The sequence below is a fragment of the Sus scrofa genome, chromosome 12 (assembly GCF_000003025.6).
Source record: "Sus scrofa isolate TJ Tabasco breed Duroc chromosome 12, Sscrofa11.1, whole genome shotgun sequence".
NCBI classification, from domain to species: Eukaryota; Metazoa; Chordata; class Mammalia; order Artiodactyla; family Suidae; genus Sus; species Sus scrofa.
The window spans coordinates 7,996,431-8,019,211 of record NC_010454.4 but is presented as its reverse complement, the minus strand read 5'-3'; the positions used below and the strand labels follow the sequence as shown (position 1 = coordinate 8,019,211).

Sequence of the window (22,781 nt, the reverse complement as noted above, 5' to 3'; positions counted from 1 at the left end):
ATTCTGAGAAGAGAGACAGAGCCACTGACAAAGGAGCAGAAGTGCTCCTGGTGGGGGGGGTGAGCGGGAGGATGTGGAGCCTTCTCAGGGTATCTGTGTGCACTGGCCATATGAGCAAAGACCCCAGCCCTTGCCTTTGCCCTTCCCCGAGGAGAAGGAGCACAGCCAGGGTTCCCACCTGACTCTGGACCAAAAAAACAGGACCCAGATGATGGGGTTTGGGATTCGGTCACCTCCAATTCTTTCCATTGAAAATACAGTCTAATTATTGGATGTCCTAAATAAGACTAAGGGATGTTACAGTGGCTGCAGGTTGAATAAACTGGGGGGAGAGAGGAAACGCCACAGCCCAAACACCCAGGTGGGTGCAGGTACCTCAAACACAGGAGGAGAGAAAGACAGCAAAGCACTGTGGAGAGAGGAGAGGAGGGGATGGGAGCTATTTTGAGAAGGAAAAGCTGGTGCAAGGAGGCTGGATGCTAGCATACCACTTTGAAGACGGGGGGTGGGGAAGCCACAAGGAATGTAATTAAGTGAACTGGAGACATTATTTTAAATCCTCTTCACATTAACGCTGTAAATATTCCCCTTAATTCATCATTATTGAATTTGCCAGCAAAGCTGCAGGGTAAAACTTCCAAGTTCAATTACACCCAGGCAGAATGAAGCATTTTTCACGTCCCTGGGAGCCGCCAAAGGAGACGGATGCAGTTTTCATAATGTCCTGGGTGAGAGGCACCTGTCTGAACACAGGTGCCACCCTCTAGAGGACTTCTTAGGAGGGCAGAGGGATCTTGGACCCTCCTGAGGTCAGCCTGCAAATGCCAGCAAATCTGCAAAGTGAGGCAGAGTTTAAAGCAAAAAGTGATTCAAACCCAGTGATGCCAAATGCTCCACAATCCTCCATTCCTTCCTTTCCACGCACGTGTATTGCCCACCAGAGCACGCATACGCACATGGACACACACACACACACACACACACACACACACACACAGCCATGCGTGTGTCTGTCCTCCTACATCCATGTGCCTTGTGTTCAAGTATTCAGGATTATCTATCCTGGAGTCAGTTTCTTTCCCGACTCATTTCCTTCCTTTTTCCCTAGGGCACTTTTGCGGCTACTGTGTTAGCACCTCCTTCGGTGACTTAAACCTGGCATTTTTCTTTTTTGTTCTCTGGAGACATCACTGCGTTCTACTATGTCCAGGAACCGCCAGCTCGCCAGCTCGTTGGGTAGAAATACAGTTGGATTGTGATGGCTGAATAAATAATAAACCACTCAAGAGATCCCTGGTGGCCTAGCAATTAAGGATTGGGTGTTGTGACTGCTGTTCGATCCCTGCCCTGGGAACGTCTGCCTGCTGAGGGATGCCCAAAAACAATAATAATAAACAACTAAAGAGCTACTGTGGAACACTGACAGAGAGAAGTGGGCAGTAGTCAAATACTTCTTACCTGGGGCTGACGTCCCCTGACCTCAAAACCAAAGTCGAGTAGAGAAGAGCCAGGGGAGCTTGTGGTTAAGTTGCAAATGGTGGACTGTGCTTGTTAGAACACAGTGCTAACGGGGGCACACTCACCAAACGTAGAGCCTATAGGACCTTTGCAATGTCCCTGTGCCCACAGCCATGCAACGAGCCCCTTGGCCCCAGCCAGGCACCCAGCACGTGCAGGTCCTCAGTGATGAGGTGACCAAGAGAACCTGCAGAATGTGAGTTCGTGTCCCACTTGGTTTACATATGACCTAATTAAGTGCCACCTTTCCAAAAGATTCAAAAGCATCAGCATCTCAATAAAGGGCAGCAATGCACATACTTTAAAAGATCACGAAAAAGACGTGCAAGTCTCTCAAGTTGTATTGAAAAAAGCTGGTATGTGTTTCGAGGGAAGATGGGAGAAAAAGCTTTGAGATAATCATTCACGTCTTTCCAACATAATTGTGTGTGTCTCTTGCCCTCTTTTCTAGTTTGCTTCCACTTCTCTCCTCTCTTAAAGCCATCGCTTTGTAATCACCTATCACACTGGGTCTTTGAACAATAATTCACAAGGCAAAATTATTGATGCCTTTATAATCAGGCCCATTTCTCTGACTCCTTTGAAGGGCAGGCAATTAGCCCCTCGAAGACCATCATTTTCCCTCTGGTCAGTGTCACGTTAAAATGAGGAAAGAGGGGGAAGGGAGATACAAATCTTTTATTTGTAATTGGAGTATGATGCTCAGTGGAAACCCACCAATTAATTTTTTCCTATTATTCATGAAAGACAATTAGGGTGGAAGAAAAATCTGCAGCTGGGCACAGAGGAAAAACTGCAGGTAATTTTCAATGAAAGGGATTTTTCTAGCCGCTGGCCCCTTCTGGGAGCCCAGCAGACTCACGGCATGGAGTCGTGATGGATTTGGACAGACAGAGCCTCAAGACAAGTGTGCTTTATTCTGCTTCGTGGCGGGCTGGTGTTTTCACACCGAGGGCAGGTGACCGGACAGGGCTTGGTCTTCACTTCGAAAACAGCACAAGGGGCTGCTTCCTCTGCAGAGCCAGGGCCGATCCCTGGCAATAAGCAAAGCTCTTGGAAACATGCTAACTCCGTCACATCTACAGGTTCAGCTTTTGGGAAGAGGTAGAAAGGGCGTCACTTGTCTTGGAGATTTCTTGGAAAAAAGCCAGCCTGTTAGCATACAGCTGATCCTTGAAAAAGAAGGGTTTGAACCACGCAGGTCCATCTATACTCGGATCCTTTTCAATAGTAAATACTGCAGCATCGCACCATCCGAGGCTGACGAAGCGCGGATATGGAGGAACCTCGAATATGGAGGAACTTTGGATGCTGCGAAATCTCGAATTTGGAGGAATCGCAGGTATGGAGGAGCCGTGGATACAGAGGGCCTGCTCTAAGTTATACCCAGATTTTCAACCGTGAGGAGGGTCTAATCTCTGCATTGTCCAAGGGTCAACCATATTTTCTTTAACTACTTCAGGAAAATACGCAAACTTCCAGCCCCAAGGGCCTATGTCCTATTTGAACACACCAAGCTTCCTCCTGTCTCAGAGCTTTTCCCTGTGCTTCTGGTACGGCCCTGGTTTGTCTCCTTACCTCCCGCAGGCCCTTCCTCACAGGCCATCTTCACTGCATATAATCTCAGCATCCCATTTAAAACATCGACACCCCCCAACACTCCCTTGCTGGCTTAATTTTTCTCCCCATTACTCAGTGCCATCTAATTCCCGCAGCTTCTGCCTTTTCCCATTGCTCATCGCTAGCACTCCCCCGTACGATCGCAAGCTCTAGGAGTGCAAGGGGGATTGTCAATTCATTTAATGTCACATCACCAATACCGGACACAGAGAAGATGCTCAGTGACTCTTTACTGAATAAATCAATGAAGGAATGAACAGGAAAACCTGTATAATGGAACCAGTAGGAGGCATTTCCATATCACTGAGGATTGAGAGCTGCTCATTTGCACCAGCAGCATTTAAAGATGAAGGCAGAATCTTATACATAAAACCTCCCAGGGGAAAAAATATTTTAAGTCACAATGCAGCAGAAAAAAAAAAAAAAAGGGACAAATCCAAGGGACAGCAAGGAAGATCATGGAGATAAACAGGAAGCCTGCATTCTGCAAATGCCAGGATTAGAAAAAAATCTTTTGGAATGGATTTGAAAAAGTCTGTTTCAAAAAGGCAAAAAGATTTTTTTTTTTTTCTTTTTTGCCATATGGAGTTCCTGGGCCAGGGATCAGATTCGAGCCACAGTTGCAACCTACGCCACAGCTGTCGCAACGCTGGATCCCTTAATGCACTGTGCTGGGCCAGGGAATCGAACCTTTGTCCTGGCGCTGCAGAGATGCCGCCGATGCCATTGCACCATAGTGGGAATTACAAAGCAAAGTATTTTTTAAAACGGATACCATGGAATTTGGAGGTATTCATGACCCACAACGGGCTTCAGAAAGCATTCAGAAGCATTCAGAAAAAGAACCCAATTTACAAGTGGCTTTGACCTTCCCTGAGGTTAATTTGCACCTAAAGACCACCTCCAGCACTGGAAGTCCACAGGTGAGGTCTTGTGCAGGTCTGGCTTACACTCATTGGCTGGCTCCACCCAGCAGGCCCTTGGATGGACAGTTGTGGTGGTGAAAGCCCCCTTGTTCCCTTAAATAACAACACGTGGAAGTAAATGAAACAGCGCAAGAAAAACACAGACCATGCTCCGGAGCTGAGGCCCTCAAATTCCAGTCGCCCTGGTTAATGGGGAGGTCGGAAGAAAAAGTGATGTACATTTCAGGATGCCAAGTACAGACCAGCCAGACTGAGACAAGAGCAGCATAAGGAAAGTGATCAAGTCACAAAACATCACACGCTGGTTGCAAAGGATGCCATGAATTCTCCACCAAAACACGAAAAGGGAAGTAAGTCAGAAGGAGCAAGACAAATAGCATACGATGTCACTTCTATCTGGAATCTAATACATGGCACAAATGAACCGACCTACAGAAAGGAAACAAACTCACGGACTTGGAGAACAGACTTGTGGTTGCCGGGGGCGAGGGGGCGGGGATGGACTGGGAGTTTGGGGTTAGCAGATGCAACATATTGCCTTTGGAGTGGATAAGCAATGAGATCCTGCTGTACAGTACAGACTAGATCTAGTCACTTCTGATGGAACATGATGGAGGATAATGTGAAAAAAAGAATGTATATATATATATATATATATATATATATATATATGCATAACTGGGTCACTTTGCTGTACAGCAGAAATGACAGAACACTGTAAATCAACTATAATAACAATTTTTTTAACAAAAAAAAAGCCAGAATTTAAAAAGAGAAAGGGAACGTCAAAGAGAATGTTGTGCTTGTGCTGTATTTTTGCACAGCTCTTATTTTCAAGTTAAAAAAACCCCACCAACAAAGCCCTGCAACCCTCCCTTGACCCTTGCTGCATTCATCAAAGGAACGAGAGTCACCGTCGTCCTCAGCGAGCCCTGCTCTGTGTCTGCCTTTCTGCCAGAGTCACAGGGGATCCAGTATCGCCTTCAGGTCCCGGCCCGACAATCCTGGCTGCTGCATGCATGTACGGGATCAGACAGAGAGAAGGCAAGCAAATACAAGTGGGAAACGAGAATAAATAAATTACCAACCAAATAAAGCCACTTCTCAGTGATTCTTAGACAGAGCCTGTCCCATGGTGGAAGTTCAATTACGAACTGTCAGAAACACTGACTTAGCAGCTGCTGGGCACCGAATCTGGAGAAAAGCTGCAAAGACTGATAATGACACCACTTTATTTCTAACAAGCCTGCCCCTCTGACTCAACAGCTCCCCAACACCGGGAGGTGGCTGCTCTGAATGAGACAGAAAGCTCCCCGGGCAGATCTGGCTTGACGGCTAAGCCACGTCTGCATGGAGAAGCGAGGATGCCGAGAGGCAGGCAGGGTGGGGAGACTGAAATCACACCTCTGCCTCCAGGGTCCTCTCCTATGTGGCTGGGAAGCACTCTGTGGCCAGGCCCTCAACTGGTGGGTTCTCCTGGGGCCTAAGTAACAAGGGCAGAGCACAACTGTTCACGAGTCTACAGTGAGGAGGACAAGGTACCACAGTGAGGAGATGAGAAGACGAGGCAAGAGGAGGGGCCGGGGAAGGCCCTCTCAGCTCCAGAACAGGGACGTCCAAGTTCAGGTGGGAAGCAACTGACTGCATTTGTGAACCCTGGAAGCAATGCTTCGAAAGCATGGAAGCCAAGGAGCTCGCAGAGCTGCCCCAAGATCTCTGTCAGCCCGCACGTGTCCTGTTCCCTGCCATCTCCAAGAATCGGGGGCACCTGGGCTGAGAGGAAGCTGGCAGCAGCTGAAGAGTCCCTGCCAGGCTCCAGCCACACTGCCTCGGGGGAGGCACAATGCCATCGGCCATTGGCCAAAGCGACTCGGACCCTCAGCCCAGCCCGTCTAGATCCATAGACCCAGCCTGCAGTCCCCCGCACGCTCAGACGGTCAGCAGATTTCCAACAAAGGTGCCACAATAATTTGATGGGGGAAGGAAAATCTTTTCCAGAATGGTGCTGGATTTAATGCATGAAAGAAAGAGAGAGAGGAAGGAGGGAGAGGAAGGAAGGAAGGAAGAAAGGGTAGAAAAGAAAAGAAAAAGGACAGAAGGAAGGGAGGAAAAAAAAGAAAGAAAAAGTAAGAAAGATAAAGGGAAAGAGAAAGAAAAAAAAGAAAGAAAGCAAGCAAGCGAACAGGGAGGGAGGGAGGGAAGATTACTGCCTATTTCTGGGAGATAGATTGTAGCTGGTATTATTTGGGATGATTTCTTGACTTCTTCTCTGGACCGTTTATATTGCTTAATTATTTACAAGGAGCATGCACTGTCGTTCTGTGAGAATGACTAAAGTCATCAGGAAAAGAATTAGGGTGGATCTCCTTCTGGTCCTAATCTCAGGAGTGTGCTCCTGTCTCACGGTGCACCTCCAAAGCGACAGCCATATGTTTATTTAACATCTGTTTCCACCACTGGGCTCCAGGACCTGAGGGCAGAACCAGAAATGGTGACAGGCACACATGGACACACACAGCACATGGTCTCGAACAGACGGCATAAAGAGAAGCAAGATAATTAGCTTCTCCACCTCGTTCTGTGGACTCTAAGAAGGACACTGAGAGACTCTGACATAAAAGTCTAACTTAGCTGAACCCTCTCTGGGAGAGACTGACAATGGAGGGGAGCCAGGCCGTCTGCAGGAATCAGCTCCTCTGGAACCCCCGAGAGGCGCTGGGTGCACCGCCCGGCTGCTTCAGATGGCCCCAGAGACAGGAGGGACCCCACGCAGCCAAAGCTCCAGTCCAGAACAGAACAGACACAGCACTGCCTGGAGGGGGGACCCCAGATGGATGCTGGTGGGAACTGCAGGAGGGCACTGCATTCAGCAGAGACTACTAAACTCTCTGCTGAGTAGACGTACGGACTTAACCTTGGTGGAGTTTCATGATTTACCTGGTCATCTAACCATGTCAGGTACACTTAGGAGGCTTTGCCTAGATTCACTTACTCCCCAGTCAGCTAGGTCTGTGCTAGAAAGAAACACAGCCTTGGTGGGCTCCCTCCCTGGTGCCCCTGCGCTCCAGCCACTGTCAGAGGCGTGGATGAGCAGAGACCAAGCTGCTGACCTACAAACTCACCAGCCAGTGCGTCCGGAGGATGGGGGGAGTAGGATGCACAGTGAGCTTTAATACAAAATGAGAACACTTTAATGTTAGGCTCGCTGAGGCTCTAGGGTAGCAAGAGAAAGTAATGACTCTGCATAGAAGGTCCGAGGAGTCTTAAGATCGCAAGAGACGCATGAACCATCTTGAAGGGTAAATGGTTCTCTAAGAAGAAGGATCGTTTCCCATAAGTCAGGAAATGTCAACGGATGAAGCTCCCTTTTTGAAACTGCAAGTAGCCCCTTGTGGAAGGCAGGGGAGGTAGAGAGAACAGTAAGAGTCACACCCCAAAGACAGGCAAGAGGCAGATAACAGAGACTTTTGGTCAGGTTAAGGACACTGGATTTTATCCCATGACTACTGGAAGTTCTAAGCCTCTAAAGAGAAAAATCACTGCATCGATTCTGCATTTTTAGGAAGCTCACAGTCACAGCGGTATGATGATGAATTAGAGAGAAAATCCACATTCATCCTGAAATCCGACGGTGCATCCCTCGGAGCTTTCCATACAACAGAATAAAGGCAGAAAGGTATTTCTAGACCCATATCCACTAAGGAGCAGTGTGCCTGAGAGACGTCCACTAAAGACGTGCAGGACGTGCAGGACGGTCTCGCCTCATTTTAAAAATGGAAACGACGACATCTGCGTCAACCACAAACCTGACCTGTGAAGACGAAACGCGCGTATCGCATTACACTTCAGACAACGAAAATGCAAAGATTCTAATGCTATAGTTACGGTGGCTTAGGATTCAAGTATAAATCTGGTATATGTTAATTACAAGCATAGGGCTCCCCGACCAAATATATTAACCATAATCTCATCTTGGTCGATATGTGCTCCAGAACGAAAGTTCCATGAGATTTAAAAAAAAAAAAAAAAGACTAGAAAAATGGATTTTCATGGCCAAATAAACATAAAAATTATATGTTTAGAAGCTTTTGTTTCTAGCGAAGATTGGAGTAACAAGAATTGGATTTAACCTTTTACCCGAAACAAAATAAAACAGGCAAACTATATAAAATACCCATTGGACGCGGACAAGAAGGTAACACAAGACGGTCCCCTCTGAGAGAGGGGAAACAAATGATGTGAGCCCCGAGACTTCCCCAGGTTCCCACCTTGAGAGAGTTTCCAAGATGCAGACAAGGAAGAAGCACCGCAGGTGGAAGCTGGCAGACGCCCTGAGCTGGGGAGACAGAGCTGATGATGCTTAAACAGGTGGAAAGATGTTAAGCATCGGTCACCAGGGAAGAGCTAATTAAAACCACAAGGAAAACGGACAGAACCGTAAATCAACTATACTTCATTAAAAAATTTTTAAATAAAAAAATAAAAAGTAAGTGAACAAAAACGCCCAAGGGAATGCCATTACACGCCTGCTAAGCGAAGCCTGTAACTGAACATTGTAAGTGTGGGGAGGGTGGAGGCACTGGAACTCTCCACTGCCGACGGCGACGCCGAGCGGCAGAACCACTTTTGAAAAAAAGAGTCTGGCAGTTTCCTACAAGGTTAATCCAACGCCTATCTTCTAACCTAGCCATGCCCCTCCCAGATGTTTATCCAAAAGAAATGAAAGCTTATGTCCACCTACGACCTGCACATCAGTGTCCACTGCAGCTTTCTAAGAGCCCCACACCGGAGACAGCTGGAATGTCGATCCATCAGGGAAGAGACAAACTTACCTGATGTAGCGACACAATAAAAGGAATTATCTACATTGTGGTGATGGTTTCACCGGTATCCACACGGGTCAAAATTGTACCCTTTAAATGTGTGCAGCTTCTTGGGTGTCGACTGTACTTCGGGAATGCTATGAAAAATGTTTGGAAAATTCTGGGTTAAATCATGTTACGTTTCTTCCCTCTAGGATTTTCAGAGCCTCTAAATGTTAAGTGGGAATCATTAGTCTACGAAAAGAGAATATAATACATATCATTTCCCAAAGCTATTCTTCCATAGAATTTTTTTCCCTTTTAATTTTTTTTAATGAGCATCTCATGGAGATGGCATTCCACGAATCGCTTTGGGAAACAGGACAGAATCTGTTGTTCAGAAATTTCTAAGTGGCAAATGACAAGAAGATGCCTTCTAAATTGTCTTCCAAACAAAAAAGATTCTCAATTTCATGAAATCTGCCTCCGGTGTATGTGAAAACTCCCAGCTGCCTAAATAAATCTGTGTACTTTGCCTCAGAGGCTGCAGAATTACTTTGTTTCTCCTTGCAGCTACAGATCGTGCTTATTTTTCCTTCAGTTTCTACTAAATAAGAAGCTATTGGCTAGGATTTATGGGTCTATTTTCTTTCTCCAGCCTGTGGCATCTGCTAGAGCTGGTGGCTGTTGTTAATAATAATAATAATTATTATATTATTATTATTATTAAGTTATCTGAGCAGTCCAGAGGATGACATTCAAAGAAAGCCATCAGAAAAGCTACTTCAGAATTTGAAGTAGCTTTTTCAACTTCTTATACATATACCCACAGTTCAAGAGACAGGGAGAAAAGAGAAGTTTAGAAAATCCAAGCTCGGAGATTAGAAAGTTACTTCGCGACTCTTCGAATGCCATCCCATGATGTTCATTTCACCGCCTGTTCTATCTTCTTTGGCTACGCCAGGACTCATGCCAAGAGTAGCAGCTCTCTTCACGGAGGCCTCTGAACCGTATCATCCGGCTGGCCTGCTCTGCTATTTTGCTCACTCAAGTCACTTAAAGCAATCATTTACTCCAGTAGGCTGCGTTTCCTCTGGAGCTCTGATCATGGCAAGGAACCACAGCTGACTTGAAAACGAGACTGGGCCGACTGCTTTTCCTGATGAAAGATCACACAGCCTGCTGGAGGCAGAGGATGCTGCTAAGTGGAATTATCCAGCGGGTTCATCAAGCAGCCCCCATCACTCGGGTGGATCAGTGCAAGTGGAAGCACGGGCATATGTGAGCAGAAACCGTATAAAATGCCATCAAAGGGCCGTGTTCTTTGACAAGCACTCTGATAACTCCACTGTCTACCATGAACACGTGCAGACCCGAGGCTGCCTCAGCCAGGGGGACCTGCACACCATCTGAGCTCCCTGCACTGGCTCTGGTTTCTCCATACTGATCCCTCTTTAAATCCTCTACAAAGCCACAGAGGGCTGTTGCCAAAAACCTGGATGAAAACCAGAGGCGACCCAGAATGGCCCCTTCCTGACCACCAAGCCAGTTGAGACCTCCTCTTGCACAATATTTAAATGTACAAAACTGATGTTCAGGCATCATTTATACTGAAACGCTTAAAAGTCTCATGGAGCTAGGAGCTAGCCAGTTAGTTCCAGGGCAGGTATGCCAACTTCAAGCCTCAGTTCTCCTGGTACATTGACTGGTTCACGGTGAAGTGACTACATTTTCTGAGGCTTGGCTGAAAAATGATAATTGTCAGCAAGTTGCAAGAGAAAAACAGACTAGAAAAATGTGTTTGGGAGTTCCCTGGTGGCATGGTAGGTTAAGGATCCAGCACTGTCACCGCTGTGGCTTGGGTCACTGCTGCAGTACGGGTTTGACACCAGGCAGGAAACTTCTGTGTGCTATGGGTGTAGGAAAAAAAAAAAAAAAAAAAAGTCAAGAAAAACGTGTTCTGGCCTCATCCAAAAGACCTGGTCCCATAGAAAGCCATGAAGATGGGTACCATGCATGGCCCATGTCTCCTTATTTTAGAGGACGGAAATGCTATCCTTGCCTGTCATCGTTTGAAGACTGACATGTAACCTTCTCCTTCTGGGCCAAGCAGGGACTGATCTTTAGCCTGACTGCCCTTGAAAAGGCAAATGTTAGAACTGACCCCAGTGCCCCCTGCTGGCTGCCCCGTGGTTGGACTACGAAGCATCGCTGTCGGTGGTTCTGGGCGGCATTGGTCCATGTACTGGGGCTGCTGCCAAGCCATCTCCAGGAACCATGCATTATTTTATTTTGTTTTGTTTTAATTTTTAAATTTTATTTTATGGGCACACCCAGGGCATATGGAAGTTCCTGGACCAGGGGCTGAATCCCAGTTGCAGCTGTGACCCATACAGCGGCTGCAGCAAGCTGGGTCCTCTGACCCACTGCACAGGGCTGGGGACTGAACTCATGCCTCTTCAGCAACCCAAGCACTGCAGCTGGATTCTCAACAGCTGGAACTCCAGGATCAGTGCCTTATTTTAAACTGCTTTTCAGACAATGAATCCTCAGAGCATCATCTCTACCCACCCAGGTCTCATCTATTGCGGTACAAGGCTGTGCTCAAAAGTATTTAGTTTTCATTTTTTAGGAAGATAAAACTGTAGTAAACATGACACCAGGAAGTGAATAATCTTTTCTCAGCTTCATTTAGAGTTCAATGCGCAGGAACAAACACCCCCTTAATTTACCTGTGCTGTATCTTGCTTTGGATTTATCAGGTAGCCTTCTGTTCTAAATTATCATATTCCATATTTTAATGACCAGACTGCATTGCTATGCTGGGATATGTAAGGCAGCAAAGTTCTGGGGTCTGCCTTGAATGGTAGATTTTAAAAGGAACGCAAGAGACAAATTGAAATATGCAAAATAAGAAACAGATGAAGAGAACCTGAAAAGGAATGGATACATGAATATATATGATGGATTTACTTTGCCATACCTCAAAATTAACACGACTTTGGAAGTCAACTATACTCCAATAAAATTAATTTTTTAAGTAGTTTAAAAATAAAGGATGAAAACTGTTTGCGTATAGTGTGAAAGTCAGAGAAGTAGAAGAGAAAAAACTATTGACAAATTGTCAAAATTAAAAACTCTCCACTCTATAAAAGACCCTATAAACAAAATCTAAAAAAAAATTAAAAAAAAATTATCTCAGAAAAAAACAATGAACTAAAGGAGGAGATACTCTATGTTCTTGGGTAGAAAGGCTGCAAACAATAAAGCCACAAACTCCTTTTGAATTCATAGCTTTCATATAATGCCAGTCCAAATAACAGTAGAATTTTTAAACCGGACAAAGAGATTCTAAGGCTCATCTGGAAAAAGAAAAGAAAAATTCATAATGAGCGGGACTCACTAAGTATTTTATAAAACAGTAGTAACTAGGATATCTTTCTTGCTGTAGAAGGATACTTAACTTTCTTTAGATTTGTCATCACCTTGAAAAGGCTATTTAGACAAAGGCACTCCATATAGCACTTGAATGGTCTTGTGTATATGTTTCTAGAGTGTCATCAAAACAGAGCAGTTGTGATCTGGTTGTCTCAAGGACGTCTGATGATACTTGCAGGTTATCACACAGAAGTGACTTCCTGTGGACTCCATTTGGATGCTAAAATCCTACCTTTTCGGACCAGCTATTCTTGAGTATCTGCTTCTCACCACCTTCAGATGGAATTGCTTGTTTTGGAGCTTGGGGATGTCAGTGCTTCCTGAATACTCAAGTTCTTTATTTATTCAAATGAAGCATTGGGTCTACGCAGCTGGGGCTTTATTCCCAAGGTGGGATTAATCCTCTTTGTACTCTACACCCCTCTAATACTGTCAGCTAAGAGCTCCTGTCTCACCATGACCGAGTTCTCACCTAGACCCTTCCCCGTGCATTGAAGATTTAAGCACCATAATTTACGACGTCAGTATTCACCCAGATAAACCATCTAGTTTCTTGGTTTCCAGTCCTTATTTGGTTTCTTACTGGCCTCACCTTCAATGAACTTGTCCTCATCCTGGTTTATTCAACAAATCCCAAGAGCATTACTAATAAAGGAATTACCTCCAAATTTTCAGTTCCAGGCTGACCATCTGCCATCTCTCTATGTATCCAGCCCCCTCTTTCTGAACCCTCAGTCCAACGATTTTTGGGTCCCACTGGCACCTCCAGTCCATCGGCCCAACCACCTTTTTACTTTCAATCTTCACCTTGTGTCCTCACTTCTCTCCTCCGCCGGCAGTGGTCCTGTTACAGCCACCTGCACATATGCCTCATTAATGTAGACCCTCCTTCTTCTCTGCACTTGTTCTCCAAGAACTGCAAGAGGCTGGAGACAAGCATACCACCATGATGCTTGGCTTGACCTGAACTCTCTCTGGGCTCCCTGGCACTTCTACCACATTCCCCTCGAGAAGACAGGCTCCCGCCTGCAAAGCGGTCTCTCCCGTGCTTTCTTTCTCCTGTTCTCCAAACCTCTTTCCTACCAGTCGATGGTCTTATTCTTCATTCTTATTTCACTGAGACACTGGAAGAGCACTTCCTCAGCTGGCCACCACCCAGCACAGCAGTGCTCCTGTATCTGTGTCATCTGCTCTGCCTCCCGTAGATTCTATGGCTGGACCGTCCTTACTCTTACCCCACGCCCCTCATCTACCAGCAACAGTGCTCCTGCAATTCTCTGGGTCATCAATTTCTCCCTCGCTACTGGATTAATTCTACTGGCATACACCTTCAAGAACATCAATCTCTCTTCAAAATAAACCCCCCCCCCAAAAAAAAACAAAAAAACAAAAACAGATCTGGTTCAGCAGGTTAAGAACCCATCTGGTATCCATGAGGATTCAAGTTCGATCCCTGGCCTCGTTCAGTGGGTTAAGGATCCGGCATTGTCACTGCAGTGGCTCAAGTCGCCCCTGTGGCTTGGGCTCTATCCGTGAGCCAGGAGCTTCTGCATGCCTCGAGAGTGGCCAATAACAATAATAATAAATTCCTTAAGCGAATCTTTTGTACTCACTGTCTACACTTGGCCACATGAAGTCTTCCATTCCGTCCTTGGCCACCCAAGCAGCCTTTCATCTTCACCATTCCACCGAGACAGGTCTTGTTAGGGTCAGCCATGGTCACCATATGGCCCTAACCAATGGCCACCTCTCAGACCGCATCTTGCTCATCCCCCAGCATCCCACATGGTCATCAATTTCTTCTCTTGAGCACTGCTCATCTGGCTCCCAAGACAGCTACCTCTCCTAAGATTACTCTGTTCTCACTGGCCACTCTTCATCTGTCTTGTTCGCTGGATTCTTCTCAGCCTTCTGACTTCTAAATGGAGGGTCCCAGGGCTCCATCCCCAGCCCTCTCTCTCCTGCCCACACTCACTCCCTAGGTGACCGGCCAACCCCACAGCTTTGACCATCCCCACATTTAGATCCCCGTCCAGACAGCTCTGTGAACTCCAGAGTCATGGCCCCATCTGCCTGCTCAATACTGCCACCTGGATTTTTTTTTTTTTTTTTTTTTTGGTGTGTTTTTCTGTTTTTTTGTTTGTTTTTTGCTTGCTTTTGAGGGCTGCACCTGCGGCATATGGAGATTCCCAGGCTAGGGGTCTCAGGGAGCTGCAGCTGCCAGCCTCAGCACAGCAACATGGGATCTGATCCGCATCTGTGACCTACACCACAGCTCATGGCAACGCCGGATCCTTAACCCATTGAGCGAGCCCAGGGATCAAACCCACAACCTCATGGTTCTTAGGGATTTGTTTCTGCTGCACCACGATGGGAGCTCCCAGTGTTCTTTTTTTAAGTATAGTTGGCTATTTAGACAAAGGTACTAGATATAGCACTGGAAGGATTCTATACAACAATATTATATAAGTTGCAGGTATATAATACAATGATTCACAATTTTTAAAGATTACTTTCTGTGTATAGTTACTATAAAATATTTGCTATGTTCCCCATGTTGTGCAATAGTAAATCGCTTTAGCTTATTTTATCCATGAGAGTTTGTACCTCTTGGCCCCTTCCCCCATGTTGCCCCTCCCCCCCTCCCCTCCCCCACTGGCAACCACTAGCTGTCTTCTCTGTTTCAGTGTTCTTCTTATTTGCTATCAGCTTGTTCAGTGCTGCATTCTAGATACTTCCAGATCTGTTCTCAATAGAAAGGAGTCTCACATCATTTAAGCTTAACTGCTGTTTAACCTGTCCACTGAGTTTTTTTTAATTTTGATGGCTTTTTTCTATTTTTATGAGTTTTTTAAAAAATGGAAGTAGAATTGATTTACATTTTTTCAGGGCTTTTTTTCTTTTCTGGCCACTTGGCTATTTAAAAGCCATCACACACAGGAGGCGCCCTCCCACCCTAGTCTTGCTCTTCTCCAGCCATTCACCCTGTCGCTCCGTCCAAAAGCCCAGGAATCTTGGCTGGCCTTTCTCCTTCTCCCAGAGCCCTCATCCATCAGCAAACCCCATCAGTTCAGCCTTCCACATCCGCTGCTTCCTCAGCCCAAGTCGCTTCCTCTCCTACTACAAACATACCTCCCAACTGATAACCTGGATTCCACTCTTGGCCCCCAGCTCCCAGCATCTACTTTCCACATGGCCACCAGAACAACACGTTATAACTCACATCAACCCATGTAACTCCTCTGAGCAAAACCTCCCAATTGCTTCTTGCTGTCATACTTGGAATGACATCTGAAGGGCCCAGTGACCCAAGATCTGTTCACCTTCTTGGCGGCCTATTCTCCGTGATCCCCTTATTCCCACTGGTCTTCTGGCTGTCCCTCAGAGACACCAAGTGCTTCCCAGCTCCAGGGCCTGCTCACTGATGCTTCCTTAACCAAGATGCTTCCTTTGACTGGGATGCTCCCCTAACCAGATGCCCTCTCTGCAGACATTCTAGTGGTCCCCTCCTTCATCTCAAAACCCATCTTCCTAGGCCTTCCCTGGCCACCTTCTCTAAAATAACAGCCCTAAAATAAAATAAAATAATAGTCCAGTCACACTTCCATCCTAATACTCTGCTTTATTTTTCCCCATAGAACCAGAGAACATTGATTGTATTCTGCATCTTTGTCTATTATTTGTATCCCCTGTCAGATGGGAGCTCTGTGCAGAGATGCTCTTCGTTTTTTAGGATGTTGAGGCCCCAGAATTTAGGACGGTGACAAGCAGATGCTCAATGAGTGCACGAATGAAGGAATGAATGAATGAATGAAGCAATTGGTTGGTCACCAACTGAAGCTGGAAGCTAAATGCCTTGTAAAGTTTGTCTAGTTCTTCTGGTCTGTATCAGGAGGAAGGTCTATGTAACAGGGCAGAGGAAGCACCACACAAACTCTCTTTTCAAGCCCGTAGCCTAAATTCACAACAGAAACATCCGATAAGACTGTGTGCACGTCTCCTGGGGGCTGCATTTCTGCCCTTTCACGGGAACCATCTTCCCTGCACCTGTGTGCGCAGTAGGTGGCTCTGAGCAGCAGAGAGAAATGCCAGCAGAGCTAGGAACAGTTCCCGATGCTTTCAATAGCTCCTTTTCTGTCTCCGTGACGAGAACAGTTGCTGGCTGCATATATAATCTTCTGTTTAGGTAACATCCTATTTGCATGCTGAAACCATGTCCTTTTTCCCCATTACGGATGCAAAAAGATTGCTTCTTTCTAATTATGTTGCAGGCACTCAGGGAATTCAAAGAGCAGAAAATATGTCAGGAACAATTTACAAATTGTGGCTATTTATGTACACGCTTGCCTGGACTACAGCAAATATAGAATGGGGGAAAAAATGCTCATTAAAACTACCAGCTCTCCTCAGCAGATCTGTGCTGGCATTTGTTCTTTCAGTCCTCACTAAATACAAGCCTAAGCCCTAAATAGGAATGTGACTGTGGGAAAAATTATTTTTCCCCATCTCTTGGTTGTTTTCAGTGGGAGTTTAGAAAACGAAAGTTTCCCTAACAGCTCCCATCTCTCCTTGGAAACTCCGTTTCTCTTGTCCTCAAGTCACTGTTTCTAAAAACATGTTTGTTTGTTTTTTTTTCTCTTTTTGTTAACTGAGCCATGCCAGGAGCTGGAAAATTCTTTTCCGAGTCAGGATCGAATAATTACTCCTTGAGATGAAGATACTGCCCGTGAGACGTAGGACTTCCACACTCATGTCAAAACTTTTGAGATAAAATTTGTTTCTACATTTTGAACTCCATTAAATTATGAGGCATTTGAAAGCCTTCTAGTTCTTGGGTATCTTACCGAAGGGCTAAGAAAAGGACTGTACAAAGCCTTCAACATATAAACTTTCCATCAAAAACTTCGGTAGATATGAATAAAGCCACGCCAGAGAATCCGAGTATAACAGTTCTACCCATTACAACAGAGGGAGTTAGTGGTTGCTTGGGTTTAGGAATTTCAAAAGGCCTTCTGGAACATTCATCAGCCCAAACAGAGAAGCTTCTAAGCATCTTACAAGGCATGTCTTTTCAGAGTCCCACACTGCCAACACCACTTTGCCTCAATGGGCAGCTCTGAGCTTGTTTCTTAAGCTAAGTGTTGGGGAGCACCCAGGAACGGTCACCAAGCTCAACCGTAGGCATGAAAAGACCTAAGAGCCAATCAAGGCCCTGACAAACTCTTACACTGGCCAGATATACACTGACTTGAAATCAAGGGCAAATCCCCGTTTCCCATTACAAAGGAAAGCGCTGGCTAACGTGAATGTATGGAGATGCAGATGCACATGAAATTGTCAAATGTTCACTTTCACTGCTGAGTTTATTGACTTAGTTGTATATGCATATTTAACGTACGATATTACACGTTAACTTAGAAATGTTGCTTTTTGGAGTTCCCGTCGTGGTGCAGCAGAAACGAATCTGACTAGGAACCATGAGGTTGCGGGTTCGAGTTCGATCCCTGGCTTTGCTCAGTGGGTTAAGTATCTGGTGTTGCCATGAGCTGTGGTGTAGGTCACAGATGTGGCTGGGATCCTGTGTTGCTGTGGCTGTGGTGTAGGCCGGCAGCTGCAGCTCTGATTCGACCCCTAGACTGGGAACCTCCATATGCCTCAGGAGCGGCCCTCAAAAGCTAAAAAATAAAAATTAAAAAAAAAGAAAGAAATGTTGCTTTTGCTCGTTCTCACGTTTCACAGAGAGTTTTATGCCATCTCTGTGCCCTTGACGCCAGTGCTGCTGCCTTCACAAGAGGGACTCTTGAGTCATCAGTTTTCAACAGCACATCATTTGTACTTTCATCTAAGTTATTTAAGGTTCGGCTCTTTCAGAATCCACATACAAGGCTGTCGCTGTGATTTTATTCTGAGCTGCAAAGACCCACTTGGGCAGCACTGCCCCACGATACTTGTTCTGGTTTGTTTTCACACAACCGGAGAAGTCTATTCGACTTGCGCTCAGTAACCTCATGCTGTGTTGCTCAGTATGGCTTGGGTGCCAGAAGGAGCAATGGAGTCTGACCCAGCGCAGGGTTGAAAGCTTGTAAATGCAGAGTTAGGGGAGCGAGAGATGGGGCAGGACCAGAGGCCGGGAAACGTGTAAGGAGGCCACTGGCATGGTCCAGGCAAGTTGTAATGAGGGATTCAACGAGACCAGTCATAGCAGGAAGAGATTCAAGAAATATTCATGAAGCAAAACTAGCAGGGCCTGGGAACTAAGTGGATTTAGAGGGAAAAAAGGAGGAGAGATAAATGATACTGAGGATTCTGGCTTCAGACGCCAAGGAAAAGTGGTTCTGTTACATCCTTGGTACAAGGAATCAAGGAGACAGGGGAAGCTGAGGTCAGGGGAGAGGGAGACCAGGTGATCCATTTCACAGGCATCAGATGTAAGTGGCTGTGGACAAACAAGTAAAGACATCCAATAAAAAGAGCAGGGATGTTTGTTCCTCATGTCCACGAAAAGACTTGACTCAATAGCCAACCCGGGGGCCTCAGTCCACAAGTTCTAAGTAGAAGTGTGAGCCTGGCATGAGAGTCTCAGGGGAGAATGTGAGCAAAAAGAAAAGGGGGGCTGCTGGTAAAAGGTTAGGGTGTTAAAAGCATGCATGTATGGATGACTGGGTCAGTTTGTTGTACAGCAGAAAGGGGTACAACATTGTATATCAACTATACTTTAAGAATTAAAAGTCACAATTCAAAAAAAAAAAAAAAAGCTGATTTAATGAACAAAGAACAGGAGCCCCCAAGGGGGATGAGTAAGAAAAATATCACCAGAAAAGAAGGATGAGCTGAGAAGTGGGAGGGAGAAGGGTCACAGAAGCAAGGAGAAGATATTTCAAGCAGAGGTAGAGGCTAACCGTTGTAAATATACCAAGAATTTCAGTAAAATGACACAATTTCCCATAGGACATAATTCTCCGATGTTTAGGATTCACCGGTCAGGAGGTCCTGGGAGGTGAGGAGATGAAAAGGGCTAACGCCGCCCTCCATCCTCAGAAGTTCTGTTGAAAAGATGAGACAGAAAAGTGGGTGGCAGCGAGATGGGGTAGCAAGGCTGGCGGAAGGTGTGTTTTTTCAAGATCAAAGGTAAAGGGCCATGTATGAACAGATGGAAGGAGCCAGGAGGGGGACAGAGCGCGAGGAAAAAGGAATATTTGATGGAAGACCAGTGGGAAGAACAAAGACCAACCTCGACCTGGGGCTGCAGATACCTCATTATCTGGGTCCAAAGAGAAAGGGATGTTTAATCAGTGGGCAGATTTGGAGTGAGGGGAGCAGGAAGCTGAGGGTGTCCTTGACTTATTCTCTATTATGAAGCTGTTTGCTGAGAGAAGAATGAGAAGTGGCTGTTGGGGCTCCAGTTCCATTCCTGACCTGGGAACTTCTGCATGCCCCAGGCGTGGCCAAAAAAAAAAAAAAAAAAGGAGTCTGTTGATAATCTGAATAACCACTGAATGCAGCATAGAAAGAGCTGACCAAGGCTTGAGGCCAGACAGAGGTGGAGATCTGGAATCAGGAAAGGCGGTACCTGTCAGGACTTCAGCAGCCTTGGGCGGCCAGAGGCGGGGAGCAGAGATGGCCGGTAGGATGGTCAAGGCTAAGGGGGGAGGACAAGGTATGAGAGAAGTGAGAGAGCTGGGGAGAGGGCGAATCAGGGGATCACCAGAACCGCCGAAAGCAACCAAGGCAAGGCGGGATGATGACTATTTAAAAAGGTCCAAAACAGAGGTCTCCGATGACGAGAAATAACAAAGGGCATATGGAAGATACGGTGCTGGGGTCAGAGGACAGGATACTGACGCGTAATTCTGAACGGAGGTCAAGGCTCCGGGCGGAACAGGGGAGGAGGGATGAAAGCCACACCGGGAAGTGTGCCCTCAGAAGCTGACAGCGATGGCACGGCTGGGGCGGTGGGAGATAGGGGTGGGGGCGCTGCTATGTGTTCAACCAACCCCATGGCCCCTTCCTCGTGCGCATCCGGGCTGACTGCATTTCCCAGCATCCCTTGCAGTTGGGTGGGTCATGTGTGACCCGGTCCTGGCCAATGAAATGCAGGCAGAAGAGACGCTTACATTTCCCTACTTGGTCCCTAAAAAAGTCCTTCACGACATCCTCCCCCGTTTTGCTCTTTGTCTGTCTGAAGGCCAAACGCAGGGGAATCCAGTGAGGAACCCTAGACCTTGGCAGCCAGCAGATGGATGGAACCTGTGGACAATAATACAGCAAGGCGCATGGGACAGGGCAAGGACCAACCTCCTCAAGTGGGACTGTGGCTGGAGCAAGAAATAGTCCTTTACTGGGGCTTTAGGGGCTGTTTGTTACAGCAGTTGGCTTGCACTGACTGAAACACAAATGCTAAATGTGAATAGCATGTGCCTCAGAGGAAGGGCTCTTAATTAAGTATTAAAATAAGCATGATATGAGCCCTGCCTCTAAGTTGGCTCCACAGCAAGAGGAGCTGAGAGAAAGAGCCTCAACTTGCACAGGAAAGTACACACTAGGTGCTCGATAAAGATTTGTTGAATGAATGCTATGAAGGACCAGCGTAAAGGTAAGAATCTTGATTTCTACCAAGGGCTGCACAGGATGAAATGAGATCCCATTCCAAAATAAGGAAAGGCACTTACAACTTTCTTTTCTAATTATAAACGTTATTGGGAGACCAGAGGAGATGACAACAAAAAATATAGAACCTTCTGCTCTTGAGAGTCATGGGGGGGGAAGGAGATCATTATCTTCCTGGGGAGGAAAAAGGATGAAGAGAAATAGTTTAATAATACTGTATGGTTCCTTTCAGGATGTGGAGTCAATTTCTCCACGGATTTGGGATAATTTTTTTCCCCGATCTTTTCTAAGTGAACAGCAGACTATATTGAATCTCTTGGTTGCAGAGTTATAAAAGATGCTCTAAATTTCTGTGGATTCTAGGTGAGAAACAGAAGCACTTGGTCCACAACCATGCACTAGGCTGGTTCATACACGATTTGTGGACTTAGGAAGAGCTCAGTATGACGCTGTTCAGGGAGATTTCTTGGCCACTGCCCGGCAAACTCCTTCCTCCAGCTAATTGACTCACTGGCTCCAAGAGACAAGCTGAAGGAAAGAGTGGGTTGAGAGCAGCCTGCAGCTCACTGCCAACGCTTATGTGTTTTCCAGGGTAAGTTATCCAAGAGGCAATTATGGCAAATCAATCAGCGGGAAATGAGGTCTCCATGATGATGGCTGTGACTCTGATTTCAAATATGGTGCCAATCAGCACGAGGGCTTTTGTTCCCTTATCAAGATGATCATTTACACAAAGTTCTAAGAAAACAATACCCACTACCCACCCCACCTCCTAAGAAGACAGAGAGAGAGAGAAAAGAGAAAGGAAAAAGAAGCTTGATACTATTGAGTAAAGGCACGTGGACCAGGGGCTCAATCTAACAGTAAGCTCCCTAGCCACCCATACATAATTTGTTCCTTAAAACTCATTCCTGCTAGGTCGCCTGAGACTCTTACATTAGAAGAATAAGGAGTTAAAAAAAAAGGAGGGGGCGGAAGGGAAGCTTGACTTTGCTGTCAAAAGCCACGACACAGAGTTCCCATTGTGGCTCAGGGGGTTAAGAACCTGACTAGTATCCATAAGGACGCGAGTTTGATCCCTGGCCTCGCTCAGTGGGTTAAGGATCTGGCGTTACAGTGAGCTATGGTATGGGCCAGCAGCTGCAGCTGTGATTCAACCCCTAGCCTGGGAACTTCCATATGCTGTAGGTGCGGGTGAGGCTGGGGGCGGGGGGGAAGAGGTCATGCCACAACACACACATGAGAAGAACTATGGTTAGAAAGAGACTGACCAAAAAACAAGACCTAGTTCTAGATCTTGATGCCACCATTTTTTTTTCTTTTTAATGCCGCACCTGTGGCATGTGTCATATGGAGGTTCCCAGGCTAGGGGCTGAATCAGAGCCACAGCTGCTGGCCTACACCACAGCCACAGCAACGCCAGATCCGAGCCACGTCTGTGACCTACACCACAGCTCATGGCAACGTCAGATCCTTAACTCACTGAGTGAGGCCAGGGATCAAACCCGAAACCTCATGGATCCTAGTCAGATTCGTTTCTGCTGCACCAGAAACGAATGCCACTATTCTAATGGGTACTGGGAAAAAGCATGGGAGAGGATGTGGAAAAAAGGGAACCCTCCTACACTGTTGGTGGGAATGTAAACTGAAGCAGCCATTATGGAAAGCAGCTCCTTAAAAAATTAAAAATAGAGTTACCATAGAATCTAGCAACTCTACTCCTGGACATATATCTTGAAAAACTCTAATTCAAAAAGATATATACCACTATGTTCGCAGCACTATTTGAAATAGCCAAGACATGAAAGCAACCTAAATTTCCATTGACAGATGAATGGGTTAAGAAGATGTGATTCATGGAATTCCCGTC

General features: G+C 46.2%; 1 protein-coding gene across 6 annotated transcripts in view; it reads right to left on the bottom strand.

The window, feature by feature from the left end:
* The window catches only part of SLC39A11 (solute carrier family 39 member 11), a 444,518-nt gene that overhangs the window by 185,038 nt on the left and 236,699 nt on the right, over positions 1-22,781 (bottom strand). The gene's annotated exons all lie outside the window — the stretch shown is intronic.